The sequence below is a fragment of the Cricetulus griseus genome, chromosome 2, assembly GCF_003668045.3.
Source record: "Cricetulus griseus strain 17A/GY chromosome 2, alternate assembly CriGri-PICRH-1.0, whole genome shotgun sequence".
Lineage (NCBI taxonomy): Eukaryota > Metazoa > Chordata > Mammalia > Rodentia > Cricetidae > Cricetulus > Cricetulus griseus.
In genome coordinates this window covers 181913629-181932152 of record NC_048595.1, presented here as the reverse complement: position 1 = coordinate 181932152, position 18524 = coordinate 181913629, and the positions used below count along the sequence as shown (strand labels likewise).

At 41.1% G+C, this 18524-nt stretch overlaps 1 pseudogene; it reads right to left on the bottom strand.

The window, feature by feature from the left end:
- Positions 1-1205: 1205 nt before the first annotated feature.
- Positions 1206-1670, bottom strand: LOC100757673 (annotated as a pseudogene).
- Between the last annotated feature and the right edge of the window lie 16854 nt (positions 1671-18524).

Here is an 18524-nt window from a genome sequence, read left to right as displayed (position 1 = left end):
AACACTCTAGAAACCCAAACAAATAGGCATTGATTTAAGGGTTTAGAGAGGATAGAGACTATCTTAGTTACAGTTACAATTGCTGTGATAAAACACCGTGACTAAAGGCAACTTGGAGAGGAAAGGGCTTATTTGGCTTATTTATCCTGAATCACAGGCTACTGAGGGATGCCAAGGCAGGAAGTCAAACTGGGTGGAAACCTGGAATCAAGAGCTGATACAGAGGCCATGGAGGAATGCCACTTACTGGCTTGGCTCTTCTTGTCTCATCCTGCTTTCTTATAGAATCTAGGACCACCAACCACAATGGGCTAGGCTCTCCCTTATCAACCACTATTTAAGAAAATGCCCTAAAGGCTTGCCTGCCTCCAGCCCAATTTTATAGAGACATTTTTCAACTGAGGTTCCCAACTCTCAGATGACTTTAGCGCTTCAGGTTGACATATAACTATTCAGGATGGCATGGGATGGGGGGAATAGGAGATATATAAAACTACAGAGAAGGAAAACATGCTTTCTGACAATCACAGCCATCTAATAATGAGGTGGATTGCAAGAGAAGGTCACTAGCTCTTTGTCTTCAGAGATACTTAAAAAGACTTGGCCACCTGTCAGAAGTATGATCCAGGAACCATGCATATTGGAAGTGTAGCTAACTATCAAATTGTCAGGTTAACACATACTGGATGGAGCTGCAGGCTGTACCCAAGAAATCTGGTATAGAATCTAGAGCTTTTTCAGTAAATTGCTGGACCAGAGCAGCAGACTCCATAGTGGAAGGGAGAAAAGAAATGTTGTCCTTTGTGTATTTATTTAAAGGGGAAGAAAGAAAGAAAGAAAGAGAGAGAGAGAGAGAGAGAGAGAGAGAGAGAGAGAGAGAGAGAGGGAGGGAGGGAGAAGAGAGGGAAGAAGGGAGGGAGGGAGAGAGGGAGAGAACTAGTTTTTAAATGTTTAGTCAATCGTATAGTGTAGCCTAGGATACCCTAGTAGCAAGGGCTTGAGTTCTCTAACACCAAAGGCTATAACAGTACCTTCATTTGTTCATTTATAACATGTTTCCATGCATTGTAGTAAATTTAGGTTTTGTTATCAAATTTTATGGACTATATTATCTTAAATAGCAGAATTACAAATATAATCTTCATGATGATTTTTTTTTTCACATTTTTCTTTAAAGTTTATTCAACACAACATAATCTCCAACTTCACTGAAGTGGCTGACCATGGCCATGCCCAAAGCCAACTCTAAACTGGAATCCTGTGGCTGAGCCAGCCTCAGCTTTCTTGTCAGCACCAGGGGGCACAGAGCTCCTTCTGGAGCTGTCTCTATCTGCCTCCCCTCTTGTTAATCTTGCAGGCCACTCACCCTCTGGGCCTATGGGCTGAGGCATATGGTGTGGCAGGCATGATCTCCAGAGAGCGGTAGGTGGAGGTCATCTCAGAGATACTGGATGCTCTTATTTGTAAGGCACCAATAGAAAAGTCTCCAGGCAAACTTCCTTCACGTGGCCTTTAGTCTTTAGAAACTGCACAGCCTTCATTAGGTGAAGGCTGGGCACATTCTTGTCTGCCAGGTAGGGGTGTTTGGGCATATGGACATCTTCCTTGGCAACCATCATTCCTTCCTTAAAGAGGAGTTCATACATGACAATCTGATTCTTCTTAGGCATCAATGTCTTGGAGGCTGCAGGGTCCAAGACTAAAGCTAGAAAGGAACCTTTATGATTCTAATGCAGGGATAACTGTTTTATGTTTTACTGTGTCACAAAGAGGTTTGTAGATCACATTGGGGTAAGACAAGCTAGTCAAAGTTGTACTTTATATTTTTTTTGACAAAAGACATATATGTAACGATAACTCTTTCTGTCAGCTGCCTGATCCCCATGGCCACACTAGGGCCCCCAAACAACACACAGAGTCTTATGTTAGTTACAATGATGCTGGCCAATGACTAGGATTTCTCATTTGCTAGCTCTATCCTAAGTATCAACCATAACCATTAATCTATACATTTTATAAAGACTTATTTTACTGAGGATGCTGGCGGCATGCATCCTCTCTTGCTGGGATCACATGGCAACTCTGTCTTTACTACACTTCCCAGAATCCTCCTGGACTCCTAGCCCCACATATCTTGCTTTCCTATTGACTAACAGTGCTTTATTTATCAACCAATAAGACAAATATATACACAGAAAGACTTCCCCCATCACATGTATAACTATGCTATTTTTCTGTGATAGCAAATAGCTATTGGTAGTAGGCATCCTAGAAAACTTTAAAAGCAAACAAAGCCTTGCTCTTCACAGGTTCCATTTTTATGTATGAGCCAGGCAGATTTTACTTTAAGTAATTTTAGTCATTGCTTGTCACAGAGCTTACATAAGCAGAAGCAGACAACTAACTCCATGGATAGATGAGGAAATAGAAGCCCACAAGATGGAAGAGGCAGCCCACAACCACTGAATAGGTTAGGACAAGAAGGGTAGGCTTTAAATGAAGGCTTTGTTTTTTGTTTTTGTTTTTGGTTTTCGAGACAGGGTTTCTCTGTGTAGCTTTGGAGCCTATCCTGGCACTTGCTCTGGAGACTAGGCTGGCCTCGAACTCACAGAGATCTGCTCGCCTCTGCCTCTTGAGTGCTAGGATTAAAGGTGTGTGACACCGACGCCCGGCCCCGGCCTTAAAGGAAGGCTTTTAATTAGTCTATTAAAGGGTCATTGTTTTTTAAAGGGGGAAAGTCATTAAAAAAGAAAACAAATTTCGTGCTACAGAGAAAGTATTTTGATCATAGTAGTCAAAAAATGTTTCAATCATTAATGTTATTTTGTTGCCAAGGCTAATTATAATCTTTTAAAATCATGATGTTGTAAACTTAAAAATGTAGTAATCAATTTTCAAAACTGGTTTTTAATGTAGTTTTAGTATATTTCAAAGAACTCATGTGTTAAATAAAAATGCAGTGAGTTCTAATTTGCTGGAGAAAAAGCAAGTAGTAGGAAGGGGAAAAAAATGAAACTTACTAGTGAATTTTGACAAAACCTTTGCCAAAACTGGTGGGTAGAATTTAGAAGTTTTATGATGTACGAAGGCAGCCAAAACTGCCTCCCCCTACCCCCAGTACTTGAATGGACATAGTTTTGTGAAGCATCCTTCATAGCAATGACAGCCAGGAAAGCTGCACTGGACTTTTAAATCCTCATATACCCAAAATACCAAGTCAAGATTAAAACAAAACAAAACAAAAGTAAAGCAGCCTACCGAATTTTTCCTAGTTCAAAAGTGTTATTAGTGATAGTATCCTTTTAGTCAGATCAAATCTTCTTTGCTCCTAATAGCACAATCAAGCAAAAATCATCTTAAAACATTTATGTTGTCTGCACTGTGTTCCCTTTTGAATGCATTATAATGATCATGATCTATCAGTTCAGTATTGTATGTATATAGCTTGCAACTGATCATGTAAAATTGAGTACTTTTTCAAATACTTTACTAAGATGGGAGTTTGTTCAGATTCAAGATGGGAATTTGGTCAGATACATTTGGAGATTATCAGATATGGAATTTTCAGAGTCCCCTCCGTAGTTTTCAGTTTTTAATTTATAGGTAAATAATCTGGCCAGCAGTTGAGAAAATTCAGATGTTAGATAGACATTCTATCAAAGGCAAGGAGCATTCCATTAACTAGCTCATTTCCCAAGATCACACTAAGCATGCAAGCATATGTGCGCACGCACACACACACACACCTCTGAAAACAACATTGCTAAAGATCCACATTTTTAAGTGAGCCAGTTTGATTTGTAGCTGTCTATGTTGCAGACATATAATGCACTGTTGATGCTCAATAAATAAAAATTTTGGTATTAATAATTAAGAATTGATGGTACTGCTCCTATGAAATGATTTTCAGAAGACACAGGGCACTAGCTTTTAAGGGATTTTAGCTGGAGCTATTTTGTGTATGAATGGTCTTTTCCCTCTTCTTTTCTGGCAAATATGATGAATCACAGAGCAATACAAGACCTCGTTCTAGCCAAGTCAGCTCTCTCCACCAATTCTTTGTCTTGCTATCTTTACGTAGTAATGTTTAGGTTGTTGAATTATATGATTTTAAAGTTCTTGACAAACATTAATTAGCTGAGGGTTGTTCTTTGTTTGGAGAGTTCTGTCTAATTGTGAACATGTCTCCTATTCCCTGCTCTTCTTTTTGGACTACATTATTATCTGAAATATGTAGTATCTGGTTTGCTTGCAGGTAAGTAAGTAGGCTTTTTGAAGTAGGTGGGAACCATGAAAAAAATATACACACTGTATACTTTAACACAAAACACCATAATTATAAGATATTTATATTTATGTATATTACACTCTGTCCACACACATTTCTGTCCCCCCTTCTGGTTGCAACCTCTCTCTCTCTCTCTCTCTCTCTCTCTCTCTCTTCTCTCTCTCTCTCTCTCTCTCTCTTTTAAGTCATAGATTTTGACAATTTGATCAGCCATACTGAGCCAGATTCTATTCCTGCTGAGCTAGAGGGATTGTTGAGATTGGCTTTTTAATAGCGGAAAACTCTCCAGAAAAGTGAATTAATCTTCCTGAAAAACCAACTGTAATGAATCATGAGAGAAAACTGGCCATGCATGTCAACATAGTCCAGGGACTTGACTGAGTGTTTATTGATTCATCACCCACATGGACCCTTCCTCCTACCCCCTCCTACTACCACCAAAATAGAAGGTAGGTAGTCTTGGGGGCAGCAGCCATATCTGACACTGGTATGTGGGCCTGGAGGCCAGATGGGTAACAAACTGTTAGAGATTCTGGGCTCATGTTCTGGCATAGGCCATGCACACTGTTAATTAGGAGCCTTCTTTGAGCAATATCTTAAATAATTAGCCAGGACAGGTATATGCCTGTGCAGGGGTAGATTGCCAATTTTTCTGTTGCTTTGACAGATTTTCTATATAACAAAAGAACATGTAAATTGATCCACAACTACAGGGCTTATGCTTTTATGCATTTTGAAGCAGTCTTCTAAGCAAACCATTCATCCAGACCCTTCTGTACATGTCACTAACCTGTAAACACTGAGGGTTGTAACTCAGCCTATTGTCTTTGCACAATTCATCAGCTTTTAGAGGCAGTGTTATATGGTGATGGTAATAGACTTGCATGCCAAACAAAAATTGTGGTGGCTTGAATGAGAAATGTCCCCTGCAGGTTCAGGTGTTTAAACATTTCCTTTCCAGTTGGTAGTGCAGTTTGGGGAGGTTATAGAACTGTTAGGAGGTAGAGCCTGGCAGGCTGGAGTATGCTATTGGGGATGGGCTTTGAGAGTTTCTAGCCTTGCCCCACATCTAATTCACTCTCTTTGCTTCATGTTAATGGTTGAAGCTGTCACCTCTCAGCTTCCTGCTTCAGATATCTGGTGCCACGTACTCCCTGCCATTATGGAATCTCCCTCCGAAATTGTAAGCCCAAATAAACTCTTTCTTCCTGAATTTGCCTTTGCTCAGGGTACTCTATCGCAGCGACAAAAAAAACTAATATTTTTCAGTTGAAGTCTTTTCCTCATCATTTTTGCCCATAGGAGACTTTAGGATTCTTACCATTAACATGGAAGTCATAGTGCCAGCTTCAGGTAAATTGTGGCAAGCCTTTATTCATATAATAAATTCCTGACATTGGGCTGGGGAGATGGGCTTGCTCTGCAAGCCTGGTGTCCCAAGTTTGATTCCACAGAACTGACATAAAAGTGAATTACAGTGGCATTCATCTATAATCCCAATACTCCTACAGTAAATTATGAGGTGGAGACAAAAAGTCAGTGAGAAGCACATGGACTAGCTAGTCTGGAGTATGCAGCAGTACAGCAACATAAACAACAGGAGAGATCCTGCCTCAGAGTAGGAGAAGAGAATAGACTTCAGAAAAGTTTTCCTCTGATCTTCATATGTGTGCAGTGGCATGCATGTACCCACATTCACCTCCCCCCACACTAAATAAATAATGCCTTAGTGTCGCAGAATGTGATTGTATTTGGAGAGAGAAGCCCTTTAAATACACACACACACACACACACACACACACACACACACACACACACACCAGGTGGTGGTGGTGCATGCCTTTAATCCCAGTACTCGGGTGGCAGAGGCATGCTGATTTCAGTGAGTTCAACATCAGTCTACAGAGTGAGTTCTAGAACAGCCAGGGCAACACAGAGACACCCTGTCTGAAAAAGCAAAGAAACAAAACGATGTATAGATAAATATATGTATATATTCAATAAATGATGAAGGATATATAATATATATATATATATATATATATATATATATATATATATATATATGAATGAGATGAGTTCAAGCGGGGGCCACTAGAGAGCCTTTATTCCGAACTGACTGACATTATACAAGAGTAACTGTGGACACAGGAAAGGAACATCAGAGGTGCATGTACACATAGGTTCTACCATGTGAAAAGGCAGAATGAGAAGAGAACATCTCCAGCATCAACCGACAGTCACAACATTCTGCCCAGATCTGTGAGTCTAGCCCTTCACCTGGGAAGGCTGAGTGTGCTGCCTGCTGCTCAGAGGCCTTGTCCTGGTCACAGTGAAGGGATGAATGGGTGTGGTGATTGCATGGCACATGAAGCCCGAGGTGAGGCACAAGGCCACTTTAAAGATGTTTGGGATGGCTTGCCTGGGAGTGCAGGCTTACACTTCCAGCTATTTGGGGTGGGGGATTGAAGTAGTATGATCACAAATTCAGGGTCTACTTGAGCTACAGAGAGAACTCAAGGATAACCTATGTGACTTAAGGACATGTTTACTCAAAATTAAAAAACAGATAAATTAAAGTCTGCCGATATAGCTCTGGGATTGAACATTTGTCTGGCTGTGTTCATGGTCCTAAAGTGCTAAATTCAATTCCTAGTGCATTGTGTGTGTGTGTGTGTGCATGCGAATGCTGTCTAACATTCTTTTTATGCCCAGCCAGGATATAAGAATTTCCTTTTTTTCCCCTTGGGAGAAGGGGTGCCAGAAGGATGTCAACTAAGGGCTCACACGTGCTAGGTGAAGACTACCTCTGAGTTACATCTGCAGTCTTTTATTCATTTTTACTTTTTATTATGTGGGTTGGCCTTGAACTTTCTCTGTAGCTCAGGCAGGAATTCTTCTAGAAAGATCTCAGGAATGTTCTCTCCTTCCTATGAATTGAATAGCTCCTTGGACACACCATTTGTATATTCATTAGTTTAACCACTATTTATTAATGCCCTCTGAGGACAAATCCCTGAAGTGCTTTCTGAACAGTATAATAATAATTAATGTTTTATTATGTCAAAGGCAGTTGTCCAGTTCTTTTATGCATTAGTGTTGATTTTATTTCATGGAAGTGGTTGGATGCTTGCCAAGCAGCACAGACAGCTCTGTAGTTAACAGGCATTTTTGTAGCACTCATGGGGAGGTACTCACACCTCCATTTCACAGATGAGAAAACCAAGGTCCAAAGTCTCAAAACTGGTAAAAGCTTAGGCCAGCAATAAAGCTTGAGTGTTCAGACTTAAAGTGTATGCTTTCTTTACTTGCACAGGAGACAGATGAGAGAGACATTGTGCCGTAGTTGAGAGCCTTTCTGTTCAATATGGGAAGTCAGTCACTCTGAAGAGCAAAACTCTTCACAAACTGCTCTTACTTTAACTTCAGGTCTGGTATATTCAAGTCGGCATGCCACCATTTACAACTACTTTCCCCAGACATTTGAGAGACTCCTAGTTACAGCTGTGCCTTTTGACCTTTATGTAAATGTGTTTTCCATAGTTCTACTCAGTAGTTGGGGAGTTTAGTCCAGGTCTGGCTGGGAGGGTGGGGGCAGCTAAGGTACAGGATGTGTGAGAGATGGGAGTTGGTGGACTGGCTGCTTTGTGCCTTTGGGAGTTTGGCTTTCCTGAAGCCTAAGGCTGCTCTCTTTTCAAATCTTGGATGGAGATGTTAGCGAGCAAGCAGATGCAGGTTTCTTGGTGGATTAAAAAGAAACCTCCATTTCTCCGAGTTTGTATTTAATGTTGTTCTTTTGTATTCACCCACATGCAGATCATGGAATTCTATGAGCTCAATTTAATGGAAACATGATTCTTTCTGTTTAGCTACAATCGGATGTTGCTAATAGCATGGATTCATATACCAACAGTCATTTTCAAAGTACTTTAACAAGTGTCACCTTGTTGCTTATTTCAGCAAAATCTGGGGTAGATAATTTTCTTCCTTTTCCTGCTAAGGGACCCAAGGCTTACAGGCTTTATGACTTGCTCAGAACCATGGGTTCACACAGTGGCAGAGGCTACATTTCATCTTGAGGTTGAAAAGGCCGAGGTATCCTGGCCACATCATATTTAGCTGCCTCCTCCATAACATATCCCATAGAAACTTGAAAATGCCAGGCTCCTAACTCATAGCTCATTTTCACTGACTGTGTGCCTTTCTATCCTTCCTAGGTATAGACTGTGAGTCAGAATCCCCAGTTAGGAAGGCTCCCTCTAATTCTCTTCTTACTAGGACAGCATTCAAGGAGTGCAGCTAGCTGTGGGCCAGCTCTGCTGTTGAATGGGCTCAGTGGACAAAAAAAGGGCTCTTGGCAGACCTATCAGATCCCTTTTACCCTCATGTTTCAATGTGTTTGGTGCTTTGCAAGAACACGGTGGATGTTTCTTATGGGTACAGTGTTGACTGACAGGTGTGAAGATATTTCTGCTTAGAAAGCTCTGAGGTATAGTTTGCCCCTGCCTCTCTCCCCAACACCAGGCTCCCCAACAAGATCTGAGAATCACTTTTTAGATGTTTTCTTCCTGAGATCTCATACTTGACTCTCTGACATTCCTCACTCACTTATTCAGTGATCCTGGGAGCACTTCCTCACTAAGTCAATCCACAGGAGCCAGCATCCCACATATAATTTTAGGGAAGCTGACTTCTGAGAAAGGGTATTAAAGGAAAAGCTTCAGAGATAGCTCCCCAAGTCTACAGGTCATTCTACTTTAATATTCATTTTCCATGTCTTCAGATGAGGGGTTGCAATGTTTATTAGTCAACTGCTTACATTATTCAAATCTTGGAACTTTGCCCATATCTAAAATGAACTAGGGAATTAAAGCACCTGGAGGGTGAAGACTAGAGGAGCATGAGCTCTAGGGCATCCCGGGCTAAATAAAAAGAAAGAGAGGAGGAGAGGGGAGAGAGGGAGAAAGAGAAAGGGGAGCACAACTACTTCTTAGGACAATGTTAGGCATTTAATCAGATAAGGTGGTAAGACATCTAATCTAACAACCACAGTCATTATTTAGATATTATTACCCATGTTACTTACAATATTTTGCATGGAAATTTCTCTCATAGCATTCTGGAAAATATTGCCAGTAGAATGAGTTAAAGTCACAGAATAATTCCATAGCAGTGCAACCTTGTATCTCTGTACATTTCATAGACTTAGAGACAAAAGCCGTTTATAGTCATATAATCCAAATATCTCAGGATTTGGCAGCTGCTGATTGCAAATGCAGTCACATCATATTAAACCTGAATGTCAATAGCAGTCAGCAAACCCCCAGTTGACTGGCTTCTTGTTGACTCAAGGAAACACAAACTTTTACAGAGCCCTCGCTAAAGGATGCTCATACCATCCACAAATATTCCTCACCACTATTTGGTGAGTCCCGATTTGTAGCCATATGCTTCTTTGTTTCCACAGAGTTGCTGATCCTAGCCTACCAGACTATTTCTACCATCCCTTCTGTTGGGATCCTACTGCTGAAGGTGGATATTCCCATACCCAATGTCGTTATAACAAATGGAACAGCACCACTGGTCAAGGCTTAAAATCTTCTTTGTTGCCTTTGTGAGGATGGAGATATTTCTTTTTTATTCATTTGCGTCCATCTGTGATAGCTCTACTAGGTTCCTTGAGCTGTCAGTAGTTGCTGACAGGAGTTCTTAACCTTCAGGTGTCAGAGCAAGGGCTCCAGAGAGGCCAGGTTCAATAATTCAACAGACTGTGTTGTGCTAAAGTCCTTTCCCCATTGCCTTCATTCTCAATGCATAAGTCTTCATAAAACTGGAACGGCACTGGCTTCTGCTGAATCAGGACTGGTTCCATTGTGCCTCAGTGTCAGGGAGACTGATGGCCACCATATCGCGTGATCGCATGGCTATCAAAGGAAGAGTATTTGTGTGTGTGTGTGTGTGTGTGTGTGTGTGTGTGTGTGTGTGTGTGTGTGTGTGTGTGCAGATGCAGGGAGAGTAAAGTGTACCCTTTGCTGTCAGAGACCTTGAGAGTCAGGAGCTCCGACACCTGCTACCACTCTGTAGCTATAGTCACAATGCCTCCCCTCCAAATCAAATCCTGTTGCTGCAACTTATGATCAAGATAAAGCAATTACTATTTAAACCACGAGTGACTGCGGCAGCAACAGCCTGGAAGGAAGTAGTGTAATTTCTCTCTGGAGTAAATAGCCTTTTATTTAGCAAAGATGATGCCCCCAAGGCATGATTTGGAAGGAGCACTGAAACACAGCAATAGCCAAACCAATCAGCATAAAAAGTAAACGAGGATTTTCTGGATGAGAAGGCAGAGAAAGCTAGAGCAAGAAGCAGGAAAAACTAGGGAAAAGCCACATGGCGGAAGGCTGCCAGTCCGTGGGAGCAGCACAGGTTAGATATTACCAGTTACCTGCCAAGGATGTTCAAAGACAAAGGATGCTTGTGTTCCTGGTTCAGGTGCTAACTCCATGCTACTGAAAGGTAATGGCCGGCAATGGCAGTGTTTCAAGGAGAGTGAGGGAGAGTCTCTCTTTTGGGGATTTTCAGAAATATTTGGGAGGAGACTGTGAGCTAATTTTATGAAATTCTCTCAGGATAAGATGAGCTCAACTGATATCAGATGACAGTTCCCTTCTGCATGTGCTTCTGTTTGCCCACCTTGGCTGTGCGAGTGTTTACCCACAAGGCGAAGTTTGAATCATAGCACTTTCAGTTTTGTTTGTTTGTTGTTTTCATCCCCTGCCAAGGATGTTCCTCAGATCCATGGAAATCTTTTCAGGCAATGGATAAGAGGGAGGAACAGTGTGCAATTGACACGGTGAACCCACCAGTCCTGAATGAAAATTTTACATAGGTACCCAGCCATGGAAAGTTCAACTGCATTTAGGAGGCAGAAGCAGGAGAGAGAGAAAGTGGGGGAGGAAAAGTGAAAGAAAGGGAGATGGAGGTCCGAAGAAGGGGAAATGTGATATTTTGTTTGTGCTGTAACAAATAAAGCTTGCTTGAAGGTTGGAGTACAGAGCTAGCCACTCTAGTTAGTCATAGAGGCCAGGCAGTGGTGGCATAAACCTTTAATTCCATCACTTGGGAAGCAGAGGCAGGTGGATCTCTGTGAGTCCTAGGCCACCCTGGGCTATATACACTAGATCCAGTCTGAAAAAGAAACAGCTGGGGATGGTGGCTCACACCTTTAATCCCAGTATTTAGGAGTCACAAGCCTTTAATCCCAGCACTAGGGAGGTGGAGACAGGAGTTATATGGCAGGGTAGAGAGAAGAATATAAGGTGGGAGGAGACGGGAGCTCATTACATTCAGGTTGAGGTTTCGTAGAGACAACATTCAGTCAGAGGATTCATAGGGACAAGACCGCCTATTTGATCTGAGGATTCAGCAGAAGTAAGAACTAGTGGCTGGCTGCTCTGCTTCTCTGATCTTTCAGCATTAACCCCTATATCTGACTCCAGGTTTTTATTATTAACACCTTTTAGAATTCGTGTTACAGTGGGAACTACAATTCCAGCTTGGTGTGGTAGCATACATCTATAATAACAGCATTCATGAAGCTGTGGCAAGAAGACCTTGAATTCTAGGCTAGCCGGGGCACTGTAATATGACCCTGGTACAAACTATCTAACAAACAAAATTTAAGTTGGGAAGTAATCTTTCTTTAGCAAGTATAGCTAATAAATTATCAATATTCCAAAGGTGATTTAAAACCAAATTTCTCCCTCAGTTAAGATCCCACACAGCAGTGCAAATTCGCACGCACACATGAAATTTAAAGCTGTTAAAATATAGTCTTTACTCAGCAAGCCCAGTTCATAGAATGTCAACACTTCAAAGTCTACTTAAAATCAGATCTTTTCTCCCTCTGTTAAGCCTCTCACAGTAGGAAAGCAGCACAGACAGTGGGTGGAGTCAGGTTTCTTCTTCAGGCTTGGAATGGAGCAGGGAAAAAAAAAACTTAAAAGGGGGCAGGGATTTCTTACTTGACTGACAGTAGATGGGTTTGTGGTCTGTGGGTCTGACAAGTGTTTGGTGCAGGCCTCTCTATTAGGGCTATAGAGCTTAGATAGCTGGCGACATCCTCAGCTGCTTCCACTGAGGCCTGTTTGTCCCTCTGGGAAGACTGGTTGGAAAGGGCAGAAAATCAGCCATAGTATTTCTTTGTTATATAATCCATGTCTGCATGTGAGAAATACTAATTTTCTTCCTCTTGACAAACTCTGAGAGTATAGGTTGTCCAATAAGAAGTAGTCCTTAATTTATTGATCATCTCAACTTACCTTTTAAAATGAGAGTTAGACATGAGCCTACACTTGAGATGAGGGATAGACAGCACCCTCTCTGCTATGGAAGACGCACTGATCACAGCAGAGTTCTCTTCACACATGGCAGACTGCTGCAACTGAATCCAGGTATCTATGTGTTCTGTAAAAGTAAAAGTGTAAGAGATGTCTCACCAATTCTTGTCGCCAACCAAAGTTTCTACATGGCAGTATGGAACCATTTGGGTTATAATATATACTGACTTTTAGCTGTAGCTGATATTCCCCCGAAGCACTGTCACTCCCCTTAGAATGTGACTTTCACTAGGGAAACCCTATTCCTCAGACATGAAGGTGTAAGTCTGCATTCCTCTAGTACAATGGTCATATATTTTCTCTTTCTGTACAAGATTTCTTTCTAATGACAGCAAGTGGGTGCCAGGCTAAGTGGGGAGAAGGCTATTTGCTCTGTAAACTGTCCAGTGGGCTGCTGATGTATGGTGTTGTTGGCCAGGTAGTAGCTGAAATCCCTGGAGGCATGGAGATTTGTGCCAGCAATCAGTGTCTCCAGTGCTTGCACCCACTGGATGAATTGACACAGCCCAAAGCTCAGGGCAGATTGAGGATGATTTGCTTAATTTGATTGATTGGACTGCGAAACTGGGCCATTCGGCCTGTAAAATATCTAGGCTGTAATGATCTGGTATTGGCTGTCTACATTCATCAAACTAAGTAGATAATCATCAAAATACCATTTGATTTCATGACATACAAACAGTAGTTGTGGCTCACTCAAAGTCATGGCTTTGGTGGACATGTCTGTACAGATGGTTTCAACATTTATTTCTACTTCTAGCTTTGAAACTTTTTAAACAGGCAATATTATTTTTCAACAGTCATCAGGCATCTTTAATAGTCTCTCCCACTCACATTTTCCCTCCTGAATATCTCATCCTGTAATTCTCATTTCCCATCCCAATCAGTCTTAAGCTTTCCAGGTCAACTTTGACTGCTCCCTCCTTTGCCCTTTCCCTCCATACACCACCACATACCAAGTCACAATGGAGGATGTCCTATCAATTTTGATTTCAAAATGTCTTTGAAATCTTCCTCTTCCTCTCTAATTCTCCTGTCACACTATCCTATAACTTCCTCAAGATGCAGCCTACCATTATTACAAATACTGTGTAGTTGACCTTGGCATTGTAGCATTGCCTCATTCCAAACCTCCCTTTTTATCTGTCTACCATCCCCTGGAGGATTCTCACTGGTGGAGACTTCCTTATGGTAGTCTCAGCATTGCAAGTCTTGGCTTTAACCTGTCTTTCCATTTGATCTCTGCTCACACCCCTTCATGTATCCTACTGAACCATCTAATCTTTGGTTATCTGCACTGACTCATTTCCTTCCTATAGAGATGCTATTCCTGCTCTGGCAACTCCACTCTCATCACTTTAGTCTTCCAACCTCTCTCCAAATCCATCCTTTTCCTCATGAGCCAGTTAGCTACCATGTCTCTATAGCCTTCCTTTCAGGCTCTTGCCAGCAAGAATCTTTTCCCCAGTCTATGCTCCATTGTACCTTAACAGGACTGATCTACTCTCTCCCCTCTAGACTGTAAGTTCTTTCAGAATAGGATTTGTGCAGTCCTCCCTATACTCTACAAGCTCCAAATAGTTTATATATATTATATTATATATATATATATATATATATATATGTCATTATTTTGTTGTTATTTATCCCACTTCCCTGTAGTAGCTGTTCTTAAAATAATTGTTGAATACATGAACGCTTGTCAAGAATGCAGGCTTTCCAATATGGTTGTTTCTTCTCTTGTGTGGAATATGACTTCTTATTTGATTATATTAACTGATGTGATAAAAAATTCCATCAAGAACATGGAAAATGCTCTTGTGGCTTTCTGTTACCTGGTAATATTGGTCTCTTAACCAATGTCTGTGTCAGTAATTACAAGGAGAAAGGGAAGTCCTGGGAAGGAGTTCACTGCAGAGGAAATGAACATGAAAATTCCAGCTATAAATGGAAAATAATAGGTTTTCCAGGAAGGACATTATGAAAGGCAATAGTCCTCTTGGGCAGTCTTGTTTTCAAGAGAAATCTGTTTTTCAAAGTAACATCTTAGATTTTTTTTTTAAGAGGAGAAACTGAATTTGTAGGAACTGGAGGATAATCAAATCATTGTGAAATCTAGCCAAACTTTTCCTGGAATTTTGTAACCTATTGGATTTCATGAGATTAGACAAGAGAGGTAAAAATGACTACTACACTGGAGGAGAGGACTCATAGTGACAGATTATAGGAGGGCAGTGGCTTAGCGGAGGACTGTGCCCTGCAGACGTTGAGCAGCTTTCACACCTGCCTGCCTGCCAAGTGCATGAAAGCACAGGGCCAAAGCAAAGCAGGGTACTGACATGCAAGGGAAAATGTGGGAGGTGTATGAAAACTCAAGGATAGGAGTAGGATTTTCTTTGGGCACATTTCATAGGAATAAAATGAAATGAGCATTTAAGGGTTTAGTGTCAAGTTCTACTAGAGTCCAAAGTTATCAAAGTGTCCTATCCTGATATCTCCCTGAAAGATTTGAATTAAAGCCTTTTAATAGTACAGTATAATATGTCATAGAGGGACATGCACATAGAGAATGAATCTTAACATATTACTTTACCATATAAATAACAGCTGATAGGTTAAATGCTATTAGGTTAAAGGCCAGAAGAACCTTATATTGTTTTGAGACAGGAATCCTTTATGTAGACAAATATTCATACAGGTCCAAATATGCGTGTGCCTAAAGACAAGCACATGAGCTCTATGCAGTTATCACTTGCTTCAAGAAGGGTCACCGACCATTGTCTTTTGAGATAGGGTCTTTCACCGGCCTGAGTTCCACTATTATACTAGGTTGACTGACCAGTGAGTCATGGGAATTTTTCTGTCTGTGCCTCCCCAGAGCTGGGATTACAAGTAAGTAACAAGCCTTTAGAAAACATTTAAAAATATTCTTTGACAATTCCATGTATGTATTAAATGTAACTTTTAGCATATCAACTCCCCAATTATTCCTACCAGTTCTTCCCTAACCTCCCTGTGCATGCCTCTATCTCACCTTCATATCTTTTTACCTCCTCATAATTCTTCTGACACTTTTCTAAATCTGACTAGTGCTATCTACATGAGCAAGGACAAGCTACTACCAGCTACACCCTGAATAAAAAAGGCTTCCCCATCCCCAGAATCTATCAGTTGTAAATAGCTCCTCAGCTAGAGGTGGAGTCTCATGAGAGCTGCTAGATTTTTGCTAGAATGTCAACTGGTTTGATTTTGTGCAGATAACCATGGGAACTATGAGTTTATGGGTGCAATAGCCATGCCATTTCTATGAGACAGCATTTCGCAACATTTCTGCCAATCCTCCAGCTCTTACATTCTTTCTGGTCACTCTGCTGTGATATACCCAAAACCTTTGAATGATTAGTATAATGTATGGGTATAAACATAAATATTTAGTAGGCAGCTTGACAACATTCCTGTTTAGAAAAACAACAGTAGTTGGTTCTTTCCCCTCATCTCAAGGGCCTATGATCTCCCTCTCTATGGGCTTTTGACCATAGTTATAGTACCAGACATTATGGATCTCAAATCAAATCAGATAATAGTTGTTACTTCCATAACAATCATGCCACTTTTGCACCTGTGGGTGCATTCTGCTTGGCAGGTCAGTATTGAAGTGTGCAGGGTTCACTGCTACATAAGTCCTTGGTCATCTTTCTCCTTCAGTGGTCTGCATAGCACCTTGGGTACAATGAAAACTAGCCAGCAAGGAAGTTTTCAGGTCAGTTCCAGCTTGACTTCTTTTTGTGCTAAAACCAGAGTATGTTGTGTCTTTAGCAATATACCCTTACCATTTAATTATGATTGACAGTCAAAAGCAACAGAAGTAGCCTGTGTTGTTTTGAGAACTTCTGGCGCCTCATTGACCAAAAGATCATAGGAGGAATCCCATACCTGGTATTTTCACTTAATAATCTTTGTCTTCTGGGAGAAACATCACCTACCCATGAAGGGTACCTCTATTAAAACTCCTTTTTAAAAATTACATTTAAAGTTATCTTGCAAAGTAGCAGGTTTCTATAAGACTTTCTCATAAATCCTTATTTTTGGTTATCCCACTTCCTCTTCTTTTTTATTTCTTCTCCTTCTATCCTTGAGTAAGACTTTAAATTTCATTATTTCCCCCCAATTTCACATCATGTGTGTTCTTAATATCCCCTTCTCCTTGAAGGCCTTTCCCATTCCTTTAGGTTCTGGACCCATTCTACTTTCCTGACCTCTACAGGCACTCCAAATTGAATATACATATAATTGTGAACATTTGAAGCTAGGATGCACTTGTGAGAGAAAACATGTGGTGTTTGTCTTTCTGGGCCCGCACCAGGTTTTTTTTTTCCCCACATAGGTTCTCTTTCTGTTGTTGTGATAAAAACCATGACCAAAGCTACTTTGGGAAGAAAGAGCTTATTTGGCTTACAGGTTATAGTCCATCATCAAGGGATTTCAGGGCAGGAACTCAGGCAGGAACTTAGAGGTAGGAACTGAAGCAGAAACCATTAAGGAATGCTGCTTAATTGGCTTGTTCTCCTTGGCTTGCTCATCCTGCTTTTAAAAAATAAAACGTGGAACTACATACCCAAGGGTGGCAGCATCTGCAATGAGCTGGACCCTCCCATATCAATCATCAGTCAAGAAAATGCACCACAGATTTGCCCACAGGCCATTATGGGGGTATTTTCTCAATTGAGCTTCCCTTCTTCCTAAATGACACTAGTTGGTGTCATGTTGACTTAAAACAACCTAGCACAGTGTACATGTACATGGACATGTTTGAATGTCCCCTGAAGATTCATGCTGGGTAGTGTCTAATTCCTTCATTTAAAAGAAGCAACAGACTATTACTCCAACCTTTCCTTTTGGCTCTCAATAATAGCTGTAAGCTGGTGCAATGTGCTATTCTGTCAAATCATAATTGTTATTAATAAAATATCTGTGCACTGTTTTTGTCTAGGTCGATACCACATAGAAAGCAGCACAGCAAGAAGGTGATTTGTTCTGATGCCCATTAATATGAATGTCATGAAACAATATGAATGTCATGCACCCTCTAACTAAATACATTATGGGATGTGTTTCATTTGTTTTCCTGTGTGTGACCCTTTGGAGGAGTTCAGAACAACTTTTCTTGTGAGAAGACTCACTGAGGGAATGTAGTTGGGGGACAGTACAATTGTGCCCCTGCTAAGGTGACGTTTCTTTTCCCTGGGCTGTTTCCAGTCAATGACTGAACGTAGCTGAGTTAACCAGGACCAGGACTCTTTCAGAGTCAGCCATGGCATGGGCATCCACATTGGCTTGGCTCAGAAATTCTCAGAGCTGCATTGTAGTCTGAAGCTTTTCCTTCCCAACTTCCTTCTTCACAGATGTTGCATGTGTGTTGCTGCCTCACAGATGTTGTATGTGTCTTGTTGGCTCACATGTAGTGCTGGTTCTCAGATGTTGCACATGTATTTCCAGCTCTCAGATGTTACATGTATATTGCTAGCTGAAGTTCTCTCTGCCTCTGTGCTCCTTGACACCTTATCCTTCATCGCCAAGTTCCCCAATAAATATCTCCAGCATTTAATCCTGTCTTGGTGTCTGCTTCTTAGAAAGCCTGAATTGTTGCAGGAGGTTCCAGCAGCAGCGGTCCAGAAAACATTCATGAGAAGGGATCCAGGGACTGGCTCACTTATTGCCTTGTTGACAAGAAGAATTACATCCTGAAAGGAATATGGGATAGGTCTGCTCTGCAGCCCAATTGACAAAGAATTTACCTGTGATGACAAGTGGAAAATGTCTAGGTGGAGAATAACATC